Source organism: Giraffa tippelskirchi, chromosome 12 (assembly GCF_054371585.1).
Source record: "Giraffa tippelskirchi isolate mGirTip1 chromosome 12, T2T-mGirTip1v1.2.pri, whole genome shotgun sequence".
Lineage (NCBI taxonomy): Eukaryota > Metazoa > Chordata > Mammalia > Artiodactyla > Giraffidae > Giraffa > Giraffa tippelskirchi.
Genome location: NC_137286.1, coordinates 55,804,042 through 55,818,893, shown reverse-complemented (window position 1 = coordinate 55,818,893; position 14,852 = coordinate 55,804,042).

The following is a 14,852-nucleotide window of genomic DNA, read 5'->3' as shown; positions in this document are numbered from 1 at the left end:
AAATTTCATAAACACTTAATAACATATGAGATACATCGAGTAATAGACGTTTGCTTTGCCAAGTGAATTACCCAGCCTGATAAAATCAGTGTAAACCCACTCTCTAAGCAGCCTTCTGACATGCCTGAGGCTGAACCCCAAAGAGGAATCCACTGAAACGAACTTCAAAGACTTCATTGCAGGGAAAAGTACCTTATGTGACTGACATTTTTTTGTGATCTCATCTAAAAAAAGTTATCATAATTATTGAACATTTCCTCTGTAGCTTATTCTCAATCCAATCAGTTATAATGAAAATAGTCTGCTTGCTTTTCAGATTCTCAAGTTTTCGAAATGATTAGTGCTTCCTTGAGATATCCCATTAATTGGACACACAACCCAGATGAAAAGCCTGAAACCCAAGAGTATATAAAAAAACATAAGGTTGTTGCAATTTAAGTGCCTTCAAAAGATCTAATTTGATTTTTAAAAGCAATTCTGCAGATGTGAAAATTAAAGGCAGGCAGAAACAAGATATGGTTTAATGAATGTGTAGGTTAAGAAACATTTAGAGGTTTCAGTAGCCTTCTTCTGAATTTTTTTTTTTTTTTTCATTTAGCTGTTAGGTTGGAAAGATTGGTCCCACCACACAATAGAAATTGCTGAATTTTACGAGTTGCTATTTCCTTACCAATTGCTCCATTTTTCTTGCCCAGTGTATTTCTGAAGCAACATGGTGTTTCTGTGTACAGACGTTCAGTCCTTGTACCTGTCAATCAGATTTCAAGTTCTAATAAAGTTAAAGGGTCTCTTCACTGGGTTTACCTTGGCTGTTTCATCTATGACCCCATCCCCCCGCTCTCACCAGGAGCAAATTGTGCACTTATTCTCAATAAAAGAGGGAAAGAATGAAAGAGAGAGAAAAAAAAAAACCCCTTCTACTGGTTCTAATGACATCCTCAGTCATTAATGAGTTAATAAAAATCTCAAAGTCATCTGGGGCTAGATAAGAGGAAGAAAGAAAAGTATTGTACTGTAATGACAGGCTCCCCGACTGCCCTCTGAGATGTCATGAGTCAGTCATGTTAAGAATGTGTGCATCCAATCATCTGGTGATTTTTATCAGCAAGCCCTCCAGCGGGAACTGACAAGGGCCAGTTTGGGAGTCACGATGAATAAACAATGACTTTGGGGATTGTTGGGGGCTGTGTAATAGAGTGAGGGGTTTATGTATACTAAAACATGATGACATTAGCAATCAATATACCAATTACCAGACAAGTTATTGGTTGAGGCATTCACGGGTCCTCCGCCTCCTTGCACTTTGAAGAGGCTGGGGGCACCGAGACGGCTTCCTGCGCGGGCAGGCAGGCGGGGCGCCCAAGGCCCATGGCCCCGATCTAAAAGGCAAGCCCTGCTTCTCTGGCTGAGGTAGTCCAGACCTGAATGTTTCGAATGGCTTTGCAGAGTTTATTGTTATACAAATACAGACTCCCAAGTTTCCTTCCTAGAGATGCCATCTTTGGAGGCTGGGGTAGGGCCGCTGTTTTGTGGTTGCAATAATGCCCCCAGGTCACTCTGATCAGGCAAGTTGGGGAGTTGAGGTACAGCTGGAACTCCCCCAGTGTGGTCCCAGAGCCGCAGCTCCAGCATCGCCAGGGCGCTCCTTAGCCACGCAAATCCTCTGGCCTGTGCTCAGACCCGCTGACGTATTTCTGCAGCAATGTGGTGTTTCTGTGTCAAGACATTCAATCAATCAGACTCTGAAGGTGTGGCCCCAGACCTGTTTTTTTAAACACAGCCTCCAGGTGGTTCTGATGCTTCCTCACAGTTTGTAAGCCCAGGCTGTCGAGCAAAGATCCTTGCCAGGGGTTTGTTACCCAGCACTATCAACCATCTCCTCTCAGGCGCCTCACGGGTAATTTTCTACCCATGCAAGTTAAGAGGTTGAAGTGTGCAAATGGTTTTCTTAAAAAAAATTAAATGAGGGTAGATCCAACTTCTCTGTATAATCACATCACTCTCATTCACTCCCACACACCACTAGGTTTTCCTGAATGATCTTGATGTCTGAGTGACTTTGATTACAGAAAGGACAGGAGAAACACTGGCTGGTGGCTTACATCTAAAATAGAACAGGGAAGTGGGTTTATAAGTAATCTTAGAAAGAAAAATCAAGGTATGTGAAGAATTTACTAACTAATAAATACAACTAGTATTCACCTAAATAGCATATTAAAAAGCAGAGACATCACTTTGCCAACAAAGGTCTATCTAGTCAAAGCTATAGTTTTTCCAGTAGTCATGTGTGGTTGTGAGAGTTGGACCTTAAAAAGAAGCCTGAGCGTCGAGGAGTTGATGCTTTCGAATGGTGGTGCTGGAGGAGTCCCTTAGACAGCAGGGAGATCCAACCAGTCAATCCTAAAGGAAATCAACCCTGAATATTCACTGGAAGGACTGACACTGAAGCTGAAGCTGCAATACTTTGGCCGCCTGAGAGAGCTGACTCATTGGAAAAGACCCTGATGCTGGGAAAGACTGGGGGCAGGAGGAGAGGGGACGACAGAGGATGAGATGGTTGGATGGCATCACCGACTCAGTGGACATGAGTTTGAGCAAGCTCCGGGAGCTGGTGATGGATAGGGAAGCTTGGCATGCTGCAGTCCATGGGGTCACAAAGAATTGGACACGACTGAGTGACTGAATAGCAATATTCATCTGGGCATTCAGTGCCCACAGGTGCTTGTGTAGATTAACCAGATCTACTTAAAGAAAAATAAATATAAGGACTTCCCTGGTGGTCCAGTAGTTAAGAATCCGCCTTCCAATGCAGGGAATTTGGGTTCAATCCCTGCGTTGGGAAGTAAGGTCCCACGTGCCTTGGGGCGATCAGCTATAGCACCCGGGCAACTAACTAAGCCTGGGTGCTGTACCTACTGAACCTGCAGGCTCTGGAATCTGTGAGCCACAACTGGAGAAGGAAAGGAAAGACTATTTCAAGGAGAGATCCTGTATGCTGTAACTAAGACGCAACACAGCCAAAATTTTATATATGTATATAGCCATGCAACTGTGTCAATTAGGAGAGGAAAGTGTGCATGATTCAAGGGTGGTATATGGCAAGGAGGAGGTCTTCTTGCAGTGAGGTTAGAGATTTCTCTTATTTTGCTGGAGAGTCTTACTGAAGGGGCATTCCAGAACTTGTCAAGCTTCCAAACGAGGTGGCCCAGTCTGCTAGATATGCAGTAGGTTTAAATTAGTGTTTCCCACAAAGAGCAACTCCCAGGTTCTAAGCATTAATAAAGAAAAAAAGTCTCGGGTCAAGTGAGAAGCTGTAGGAACACTGAATAGACAGAATTGTTTGCAACAGGGGTCCTAACACTTTTCCTATGTGTTACGATTCTCCCAAAAAGTGGTGCTTCCCTGGTGGCTCAGCTGGTAAAGAATCCGCCCGCAATGCGGGAGACCTGGGTTCGATCCCTGGGTTGGGAAGATCCCCTGGAGAAGGGAAAGGCTACCCACTCCAATATTCTGGCCTGGAAAATTCCAAGGACTGTGTAGTCCATGAAGTCACAAAGAGTCGGATGTGACTGAGTGACTTTCACGTCAATGTATTTGATCAGGAAAACCCTTTTATAAAGGATGCGTGCATGCATGCTTGCTAAGTTGCTTCAGTCCTACCCAGCTCTTTGCGACCCTACGGACTGTAGCCTGCTCGGCTCCTCTGTCCATGGGATTCTCCAGGCAGGAATACTGAAGAGCATTACCGTGCTTTCCTCCAGGTTTATGAAGGGTAACCTTGTAGAATCAGTGTTCCAGGGAGTAACCTTTAGGAAGCATGCATTCACATCTTCTAAGATGGCTCACACCTGTGGGGAGAAGCTAGTTATTCTCTGTGTTGTATAGTAAGGAGTCTCTTTGCTATAATGCATTAAACCCTGTATGTCTGGCATCAACATTAGTTCTGCGGTGGCTTGAAGCCAACAAGAAGGTTCATGTAGCCATCACCGAAGAGTGAAGTAAGTTGTCCAGCTGTTGATGGTGCAGTTAAATCATCTCTGAGTTGTTGGCATATCTCCCAGGACAGGTACTCATTAAAAAAAAGAACAAGCTGGATTTTACTACTGAGATTACATTGTGTTTTCACAAATGAGGGGTAGGTCCATCGTGCATGTACCCAGAAATGTCACACAAAAGCAGGTGTTACCTAAGCTGGTGTTGGAAAGCCCTGTCCTCCGCCCCTCCCCCCATTCACCATTGAGGTGCGTATTTGCTCAGTTGTGTTGGACTCTGCAACCCCATGGACTGTAGCCCACCAGGGTCTTCTGTACATGAGATTTTCCAGGCAAGAATACCGGAGTGGGTTGCCATTTACTCCTCTGGGGGATCTTCCTGATCCAGGGATCAAACCTGAGTTTCCTGCATTGGCAGGCTGATCCTTTACCACTGGGCCCCCTGGGAAGCCCATCCCATTGACAGCATGGCCCTACCTGTTTCCCTCCACCCTGAGGTCCAGATGGTAGTGGCTGTGGCAGATCTTGGTTCTTCCTCTGGCTGTTCATGAAGGTGACAGGAGGTTGGGGGTGTGCACCACAAAGGTCAGCCCAGCAGGGATCTTAAACACACCCTTGCTTATAAAAGTCTCCTCTTGAAGCTCTTGCCAGAGCTGTGCATTAATGCCAAATGCTAATTCTTGCTGGGGACGTGATGTCTTATAAATGTTATGAAAGAATATCATCTTTCTTGTAGAAGTGAAGGTACTTTTAAGGCCAGGTTAGGCAAAGGATTAGTTTCCCACGTCACATCTATAGGTCACGTGGTTGTCTATCAGTGGCTTTTTTGGTAAAAACCCCACCCCGTCCCCCCTGGGGTGACACAAGAGTTAGAAGAAACTCTCACATGGAAGAAAGAAGAGAACTGACATTTGGAAGATGGGCAGAGATGAAAAATACACAAACAAGAAGCCTAAACATAAAACAATCCATCACCCATGCTAACATTTGTCATCTTTTCTCCATAGTCCTACAAGTCTGGCCAAGACACGGGACTCATTGGGTTGTGTCTCTGAACTAAAAATAATAGAGCAGATTCAACTTTGGGAGGTCTCAAAGGCTTTTTTTTCTCATCTCCTTTGTAAACATACTGTTGACACCATATGTGTTTCTCAGGTTTGCAACTACAAGGCGCTTAGCTGGAGGGAAGGGCTTCACTTTTCGCTTTTGGAGGAAAGAACAGAAGTTCAGCAGAGTTAACCGAGGTCTACCCACTGCTTGTCTGGTTTGTTATGGAGTTGAATATTTCTCCCCTCTCTATTCTTTGAAATGTTTTGAATTAAAATAGCTTACTCAAGGTCACTGGAGGCATATGGTCCTGCTCAAAACTTTAAACAAAACATTAGTTTTTACAACCTTTTGTAATTTGGTATTGTATACAACATGGTTATATGCAGAGTTTCTGTAATCTTTTCAGTGGGTGACAGAAATATGAGAAGCAAATTTATAAGCCATTTAGTGAAGCATTTAATCAATTTCATGCATAGGAAATAACTCCGATGGCTTTGCTTTATCAATCTTTCTCTCCAGGAGAACTCCAGTCCACATGATCTCCAAACACCAGGGGGTGGAGGTGGGGGCGTAGGGGTGGCAGGGAGCAGGGTCAGGGCTGACGAGGGGTGAGAGTGTTCGCACACCTTGTGATGCACTTCAAATGTCAGGGATGTCTGAAGTCTGCCTAACAGTGTTGCCAGCATCTCAGCTTTCTGGAGGCTGTTAATGTATTTCAAAAAGTAAGCACGGGTCTAATGTTTAGAGGAAGTTTTCAAGGCCTTTTACTGCAAAGTTATTCATTAAACACCCTTTTCCCAGAGTGACCCTCATGTGCTCAGCATGGCAGACTGTTCAACTTTTAGGTTCAAAGAAATATTCATTGGTGATTACTTTCAAACACGTGAAAAATAAAACAGCTTACGTGAAAACTTACTTCTGAGACTTGAATGAGTCAAAACAAGGTGACCAAAATAACTGAAAACCCACTACAGTGGACTGTTGCAGTGGAGATAGTCAAGCATTTTTCAGAATACTTGAACTGTCTTTCAGGGTTCATGTTCTGATTCTCTTTTGAATTGCTTAAAAGATTAATCCAGCTCTTGGCTGCATAGTGGGTTAATATTTTCTTTTCCGTTATGTGCTAGAATCCCTCTTATAACACTTTACCATAAACACCATCAAGTTTTTAACTGGAAAAGTCCTAAGGGATCAAAAGAAGATCTTGTGATAATCACTATCTGCTAAACGATATTAAAATTGCCTCAGCTCTACCTTGTCCTCAAAAATTAGAACTGATTGAAAGGTACTGTAGACGTAGTTTCTAATTTGGAAAATGATTTGCTTCCACTTATTTCTAAACCAAGAAAAATATTTGAGAGAATAAATTCCAGTCTAGATTATTTGGAGCTGATTGCAAATCAGCTCAATTGCTGGATTTCATCTCAGGAAGAAATAATGTTTCACATTCCCTTTTAAATAGGACATAAATGAAGATATTCCTGCGTTGGCAATTCAGTGGCATGTCCTTGGATATTTATTCTGCCAAATTATTTAAGCTATGGCAGCTGTATCATTGTTTTGAGAGCTACTTTGGTAATCCTACATACATTTGGTAGCTCTGATGGAGTTTGCCAATGCGGGTTTGCTTGTCTGTTTATCATCTGTTGCTATTCAACCTTTAACTCCTGGATTATACCTCACTGACTTAAAAAAAAAAAAAAATGAACCATTTTAGAGGAAAAGATATCTTTGGTACAAAACATGTGTCACATTGTAAATATCATTAGGCTCTTGATATTTTCACACTTCAGTGTCTTGGAGAGATTACCTTGTTAGTGGACAGATACAGATCATTCTTTCTGTTTCTAGATCCCCATGTTATGACTAGTAAAATAGCCATATTATTTCCATATATTAGAGATAGATTCCCTTTGATATTATAAACAGCCCTGAAGTGAATATATATACCTGTACACACTTCCTTATGTGTCCAAGTATTTCTCATGTGCTCCTAAGCATATTACTCATTTGCTATGAGTATTTTTCCAGCATGGCTACTTAGTGTGAAGTTGCTGGATGTGCATGTTTTATATTTTAAGTTACTGGCAAATTACTTAGCAATTTTAATTTTCAGTAAAAGTCCTGCCAGAATCTCTGATACAACTTTTCTCAGCTCTATTTAAACCCACATGTACTCAGCCGCTCTCATTTTTTCTTTGCCTTTGCTTCTCCAAGAAGATGGAGACTCTCCATAGTGTCTTTCACTGAGTTTTCTGTCTTCCAGGGCAGGTAGGGCCAGGCAGCTTAATCACTCTCACCAGATGTTTAGAAATAGGGCTGTGCATGTCCACCGAGGTGGCGAGCCATTCAGAGACTGGCAGCATCAGTGAAAAATCCAAACCAAATCACACCTATTGGTCATTTTCAAATACGGTCACAAAGTCAATGATGCATTGCCATTTCAATCACGACATTGGTGCCCAGGTTCAAATGATTGTTTCAGCCAGTTTTATACCTGAGTCTTATAGACTTTTGCTATTTTAGAAGATGGATTTGTAAAATCTGGTGTTTGCTTAGGACATAGGGCCTAGAAGGAGATTGTCCCGATAACAACTTTCTAAGAATAACTCTCCTTGCCTCTCTCACCCAATGATTTTTGTTCCTCTCTTACACCCATGTCCTCCTTTCCATCCTTACCACTGCCTCTTTATCCAGACCCTTCTCACCAGCTCTTAACCATCTGTAGCTCCGTATTTACTTAGCCTTGGCAGGCCCTTCTCTCTTCCAGCCATTTCACCGAGCTAAATCTTTACAGAGCACAAATCTGGATCTGATTTTCTCATGCTTAAAATAATTCCTTATTATCTAGACTCTATGTCCTGTCTTTCAAAGTCCTCTGTGACAAGGGCTCCTCTGGCATTTTTTTTTTTTTTTTTGGCTTGTTTTGCTAAGTAGAAGATCTAGACAGGAGAAGAAGAAAATCAATTTTAAAAGATCGCTTGTCCCCAACCCCAGGCTGGGCTATTCCATGTGGCTTCTGCTGTCTTCCTCAGGCTCCACCAAAATAGTGTCACTATCACTGGCGACGGGGCGGGGGGTGGGGGGAGACAAGGACCAGTAACAGAACAGAAAAGGGAACACAGACGTCAAATGTTGGGCCAGCTCACAGTAACATGGCTGGATTGAGTGTAGTCAAATAAAGGTTAAACAGATTTTAATGTGTTTTCAATTCTACAGTCTAAAACAGAAAGTGAGAATGTAATCAAATTACAGCTGTATTACAATGTTAGGCTACAGCAAATCTCTAGTTGGCTCTACCCAAGTGAAAGCATCTAATCAGGAAGTGGCCGACTATCTAACCCATGAATTGTTTGTAACTCAGAACCTTTCAGTGCAATGAAGCCAACTTCGTATATATTAATAACATACTTCATCTATATTATTTATAGTAAATCGTACGTGAAAAATGATACTTCTGGGTCTCTTAGTAGAACATGTACATTCAGCTGATTTTTAAGATAAAAAGGATCAATTTTATATAGTTTTCTCTATACTTTTCTGCCTGGTCCCCCCGTGACTAATGATATACACTTATGAGTAGGCTAATGGAAGTTAGCAAAGTAATCCTGGCCTTGGGCCAGCTTCTTCTTTTCTTTAAGGATAATTGTTCAATATTGGGGTTGAATCTCTAAAATTAGCTTTTAGAATGTATTTCTCAAAATGAAAACTTGGAAGCCAACTGGATGTCCAAGAGAAGTAGACTGATTCCATATACATAGCATATCAAGATTGCAATACAAGGCTACGAAATCTGTAGCCATATTCGAAAATGTGACATGCTTTTGAAGAAAGTTAAAAAGCAAATCCATATGTAAGCTTAGCTCTACGTGTATCTGAACCATGAACTTGTCAGTGTGGTAGACTTGAGAGTAAGTTTATTTATTTAAAGTTTCTCTTAATGTTATAATAATGAGTTATACCAACTATGGTGCTCTTAGTTGAGTGGTGAGAACTGGACCAGAGGAGGATAATTCCTTCTTCTCTTATCCAAGAATGGAGGCTGGAGGGGTTTCCCCAAGCAACTGCAAGCAAGGAGAAACTTCGCCAGGTGCCCGCATGGAGCCTGGTTTAAATGAACACTTGTACGAGAAACCTGAAGCTTCCGCATAGGATAGAATTCATCATAGCTTCCTCAGATACTGTAAACACATCCGGGTCTTTGAATCCGGCAGATTGATTGTCATATAAGGAGGCAAAGAAAGCCAGCAGATGGGCTTGCCCGAGGGCTTTCCTTGACAAGGAACTGTGGGGAATGGGAGGATTACTGGGAATTTTAGAGATGTGCATGTGTGCATGCTGTCGCTTCAGTTGTGTCCGACTCTTTGTGACCCTATGAATTTTAACCCACCAGGCTCCTCTGTCCATGGGATTCTCTAGGCAAGAATACGGGGTGGGTTGCCATGCCCTCCTCCAGGAGACCTTCCCTACCCAGGATCGAACTTGCGTCTCCTGCGACTCCTGCATTGCAGGTGGATTCTTTACTGCAGAGCCGCCAGGGAAACCTTTAGAGACGTGCAAATGATGATTTACTTTTCAGATATTTCAAAGGTGAATTTGGGAAATGCTTGAAACTCTTGATAGTCCATGAATTAGATACTGAATTTTAACCAAAGTTGCGAGAATATTTGAGTTGGGTGTTTTATAACCCTTGACCAGAGGGTGATGGACATGGAGAACATTAGACTGGGAAGGAAGGTGTAGATAGAAGTTGGGCCAGCTTGGAGTCCTTTTGGGTTCACCAAGAACACTATGTCATGTTGCCTGGTTTTCTCTGATAAGGTGAAGGTTTAACAGGAGGGGGATATTGTAGACCTGTGCTAGTCAGACTTGAAATGTGGAGAGAACTAACTTGGGGATCTCCAAAGTTTCTGATTCAATAAGCATAAGGCTATTTTTTCCCCAAGATTCCTCAGGAAATTTCTTATGCAGTCTCATAAAAACAAAACAAAACAAAACAGCAGCTTTAGACATTGCCTCACCAGTCACAAGGTCCTTAGAGTTTTGATTACAACCCAGATATATTTGCGATTAGCTGGATCTAGATGAAGTTAATTACTTCCACCCCTGGACAACAAAGAGTCAGACATGGCTGAGAGACTGAACTGAACCGGACAAGCTCCACACCTTGCATGGACCTCTATTGTTGCATTTCTCAGTTTCTATTCTCGTGTGCCTTAGCTTCTCCTAGCCATGCTCTCCTCACCCACACACCCACACGAGATTTTGTATGCCCAGTTTCTCCTTAGTTAAACACTGACTTGTCCTGTGTTTCTGAGCTTCAGGCTCTCATTCATCCTTGGACATGGTATTACCTTCTCCATCTCCTCTGGCAAGGATGAAGTAAGAAGCCTGAAGGAGTGTCCAGAGTCTGATGTGAACCAGTAAGCTTCTGGGCTGTTTTCTGTTAAACCTGATGTGACTTCGCCTCAGTCACTGAAGGTCTCTGACTTTCTCTCTCTCTCTTTCACCAATAGCAAAAAGGTTTTTAAAAATTATGAAATGCAGGGTATAGCATGGAGGGGATAAACTAAGAATTTGGAGTTATCAAATATACATGACTATATATAAAATAGGCAAACAACAAGGACCTACTTATAGCACAGGGAACTCTACTTAATCTCTTGTAACCTGTAAGGGAAAAGAATCTAAATATATTGAACCCATGTCTCCCACATTGCAGGCAGATTCGTTACTGTCTGAACCACCAGGAAAGCCCTATATATATTATATATGTATATGTATTTTTTATATATATATAAATATATATATATTCACTTTTAAATATATATATTCACTTTTTATATATATTCACTTATATATATATTTATATATATAAATATATATAAATATATAAACATATTTATATATAAATATATAAAAAATATATATAAATATATAAAATATTTATATATATATAAAAGTGAAACAATTTGCTGTATGCTTAGAACTAGTACAACCTTGTAAATTAACTATACTTCCATAAAAACAAAAACAAAAATATGTTCCCAGGTGGCACAGTGGTAAAGAATCCACCTGCCAAAGCCGGAAATGCACGAGACGTGTGTTTGATCCCTAGGTTTGATCCTGGGAAGATCCCCTAAAGGAGGAAATGGCAACGCACTCCAGTATTCTTGCCTGGAGAAGTCCCGGACAGAGGAGCCTGGAAAGTGCTGGACACGACTGAGCACTCATGCACTCAGCAGCACACAAACTTGAGAGCTTCATTATTAGTGATAAGAAAATATATTAGTTTAGTTTTGCCACATTAACACCCCAAATTAATTCAACAGCATTTGTTGCCATGCCAGTAATTTTTACATGAATTCTCCCCACTGGTCGTGTTTCTTATGAATATTAGTGAGAGTGGTCCAATACATAAGCATTGCTCACTGGTAGATGATTTGCAGCTGATACATATGCTAAATTTCCATGCCATGGCATAACTCTAGTTGGGGACCATATTTTTCCAGTCTTAGTTGCTGCTGAAGTATGTGGGAATTGATTTTTTCCATGTTGTGCAAACGTGTTGTGAAAGCCCAGTGCCGTCAGCACTGCCTATTTGTTCCTCTTGAGAATTATAGTTTTTAACCCTCTTTGGCTTTAGCCAGAGAAAGAAGCCAATGAAAGAAGGATGTTGAATTTGCTTGCTGCCTCTGGGGCTACCTGATCCCACTGGGATGTGGAATCAGCCTCTGCAACGACCATCTCTTTTTACCATTGTTTGCATAAACATTCTTTCCTAAAGTGAATTTCAGAGAGAAGAGATACAGACAGCTTCTTTTTTTTAGGGTTAATCCACCTAACTGAAGACTTTTACTGAAATAAGTCGAGCTAACAACATACAAGTATTCACGTCTCAAAGATCTAGAGAAAGATGAGTTGGAAATAGTAAACATATGAGTGAGCTGATGGGTTCAGAATATAGATTGACGATGTGGGTTATTATTCTGACTTTGCTGCCTTTTTGCTGAATGACCTTAGGTAAGTGATCTCACCTGTGTGAGGATTAAAGGAGGCAGTCAGTTCAGAATCTATGCTGGTTGTTGTTCAGTTGCTCAGTCATGTCCAACTCTTAGTGACCCAATGGACTGAAGCAAGCCAGGCTACCCTGTCCTTCACTAATACCTGCAGTTTGCTCAAACTCATGTCTGTTGAGTTGGTGATGCCATCCAACCATCTTATCCTCTGTTGCCCCCTTCTCCTCCCACCCTCAATCTTTCCCAGCATCAGGGTCTTTTCCAATGAGTCAGCTCTTTGCATCAGGTGCCCAAAATATTGGAGTTTTAGCTTCAGCATCAGTCCTTCCTATGACTATTCAGGGTTGATTTCCTTTAGGATGGACTAGTTTGATCTCCTTGCTGGTAGGAGCAGAGATCTTTCTTTATACTCCAAAGGTACACCAAATGCCTAAGAAGTTCTCTGCACATAGTAGGTGCTCAGTTCATGTTTCTTGAATGAATAGCTTCCTGCCAGAGTGACAGAAAATATCTATGCTTTTCTTTAAGTTCCTTCAAAGTATTTCTCCACATTCTCTGAAGCCTGCTTCATTGGAATGTTCTTACTGTTCTCCAACAGTTAACTAACCCCAGCATTTTGTTTATTAAGCCAGACAAAAACTAGCGACCCAGTTAAGAGTCTAAACTCTCGGCGGACTTTCCCATCATCTGAAGTGTTTATTGACTTGAACTAAAGTGGATGCACAATTTGAAGCTTCAACCAAGTTTAGTCTTTTTTTTTTTTAATTTTTACTGTTCTCAAAACAAGATATTTTATGGATATAGCTTATACATCAGATAGAAGAAGGCTATTCCCAATATTATCTTTATCTTCTAGACATAAATAACAAACAACTCCAGTAATCAAAATTTACTACAATTGTAATAGATTTTGACAGAGTTTATGTATTGTGTGCAATGCTAACATAATGCTGACTTCCAAGGATAGAGGCCAGAATTTCTAGTTTGGCTATGTTAACTGAAAAAAAAAAAATCCACCACTGAATGTAGTTTTACTACATTTGAAATAAATTTTTATAAATAAAATTGTTTATACCAGTTTCTAATCATAAAATTGAAATTATCTGTGGCAATGTAACCACTAACAGTGTGTATACTATGAAAATATTTCAATAATTAATGCATGCTCCATCTAGAGTAATTGACAGGGGGTCATAAATATAATGGGCCATCTGTGTTTGATTTGTACACGAGAATGCTTAAAGGGATAGGCAGGTAGTTCAAGATTCCCTGGCAGAAAAGATTTGTTTCAATTTCTCCAAGTAGCAGGGCCATTTACTATGTTTTTTTCTCTTTTTTTCTCCTTCAAGTCTTTTCCAGATTTCTACTTCAGCCCCGCATTTCTCACTACTTCTCATTCCAATGCAAGTCTCTTTCCAAGTTTTGATATGTATGTGAATCAACAGCAATCTTCAACAATCAGACACAGCTCTCTGAACCATTTCAATAGCAACTTAAAAGTCACACACGTGATGAAAAAAATATCAGAGACTCACTCCAATGCTATGATTATCATTCATGCTGCTCAGTCCAATCACTTCAAAAATGTATTTTGCAAATATTTCTTCTGTCAGTAAGCAAACAACCTTGCTTAGATCTGTTAATAGTAGGACCTCTAGGAATTGCAGTAAGATTTTTGTAATTCACTCCTTTTTGAGTGGATCATAATTGTCCCATTTCTGGAAGTAAAGTGGTCTTGGTGGACATTAGAAGAGGTTCTAGAATTTTCTGTGCAGGGAAACCAAAGAGCGTTGAATAATTGCCTGGAACACTGTGCTGTGATTCAGACCCAATTCATCCAAAAACACATATTCAACTGGAATTTATTAACTATTTACCTTCTGCTAGATAATGTGCTAAACAGTGATTGTGTTGAAAGCCACATGCCTGGTTGGTTGAACAAAACCAACAAGGTCTCTGCCCCAGGAATCTCACATTCTAGTAAATGCAACTTCTTCCTTTGATATCTCATAAGCACCATAAGCTCTATGCCTAGAAAACTAAATATGCCATCTCTCCTGACCACCCTACCTGTTTCCTTCTGTGTTGCCTATTTTGGAAAAATATGCAACCATCTACCAAATTGCCCAAGTACAATTCTCCTAGACTCTTCCCCTCCTTTTTCTCCTTCACAAAAGCAATTCACCATTTCTGTCAATGCCAGTTCCTGACCACTGCATGACTCTGCTTCCATACTTAAAAGAGTATGGAATTTTGTCTGTAATATTGCAACAGATTCTACTATTATTTTCCAGCCTAGTCTTCATACTATGTATCACAGAAAGATATTTTAAACATTAAGATGCTAATACCATAATGTCATTTCCCTGTAAAAACATCCTCATAGTAATAACTCTACAACCACCTTAAAGAAAAAACCCAAACTTAACATGGTGGAAAGGAAGACTTTTGCCAATGTGCCCTGGACCTGATTCTATGGGACCACCTCCTGCCGCCTATCCTGCTCTCTAGATACACAGAGGAGTATTCTCTGAGCACATCCTGATACCTCAGTGCCTTTGAACGTGCAATTTCCTCTGCCTGGAATGCTTGGAATTTTTTCTTCTATTACCTTGGGCAACCTCTCTCCATCTATCAAACTCATCTCAGACAGATGATGCCTTTTGTCTACAGCTTCTCTTCCTTGATGTTTGCCTGGGTTATCAGTGGCCTTTCTGGGGGAACATTCCAGGTTCCCTCCATGGCAGTATGGCTCAGATCTGTGTCCCTGCTTCAGGTGGCCACCAGGGCC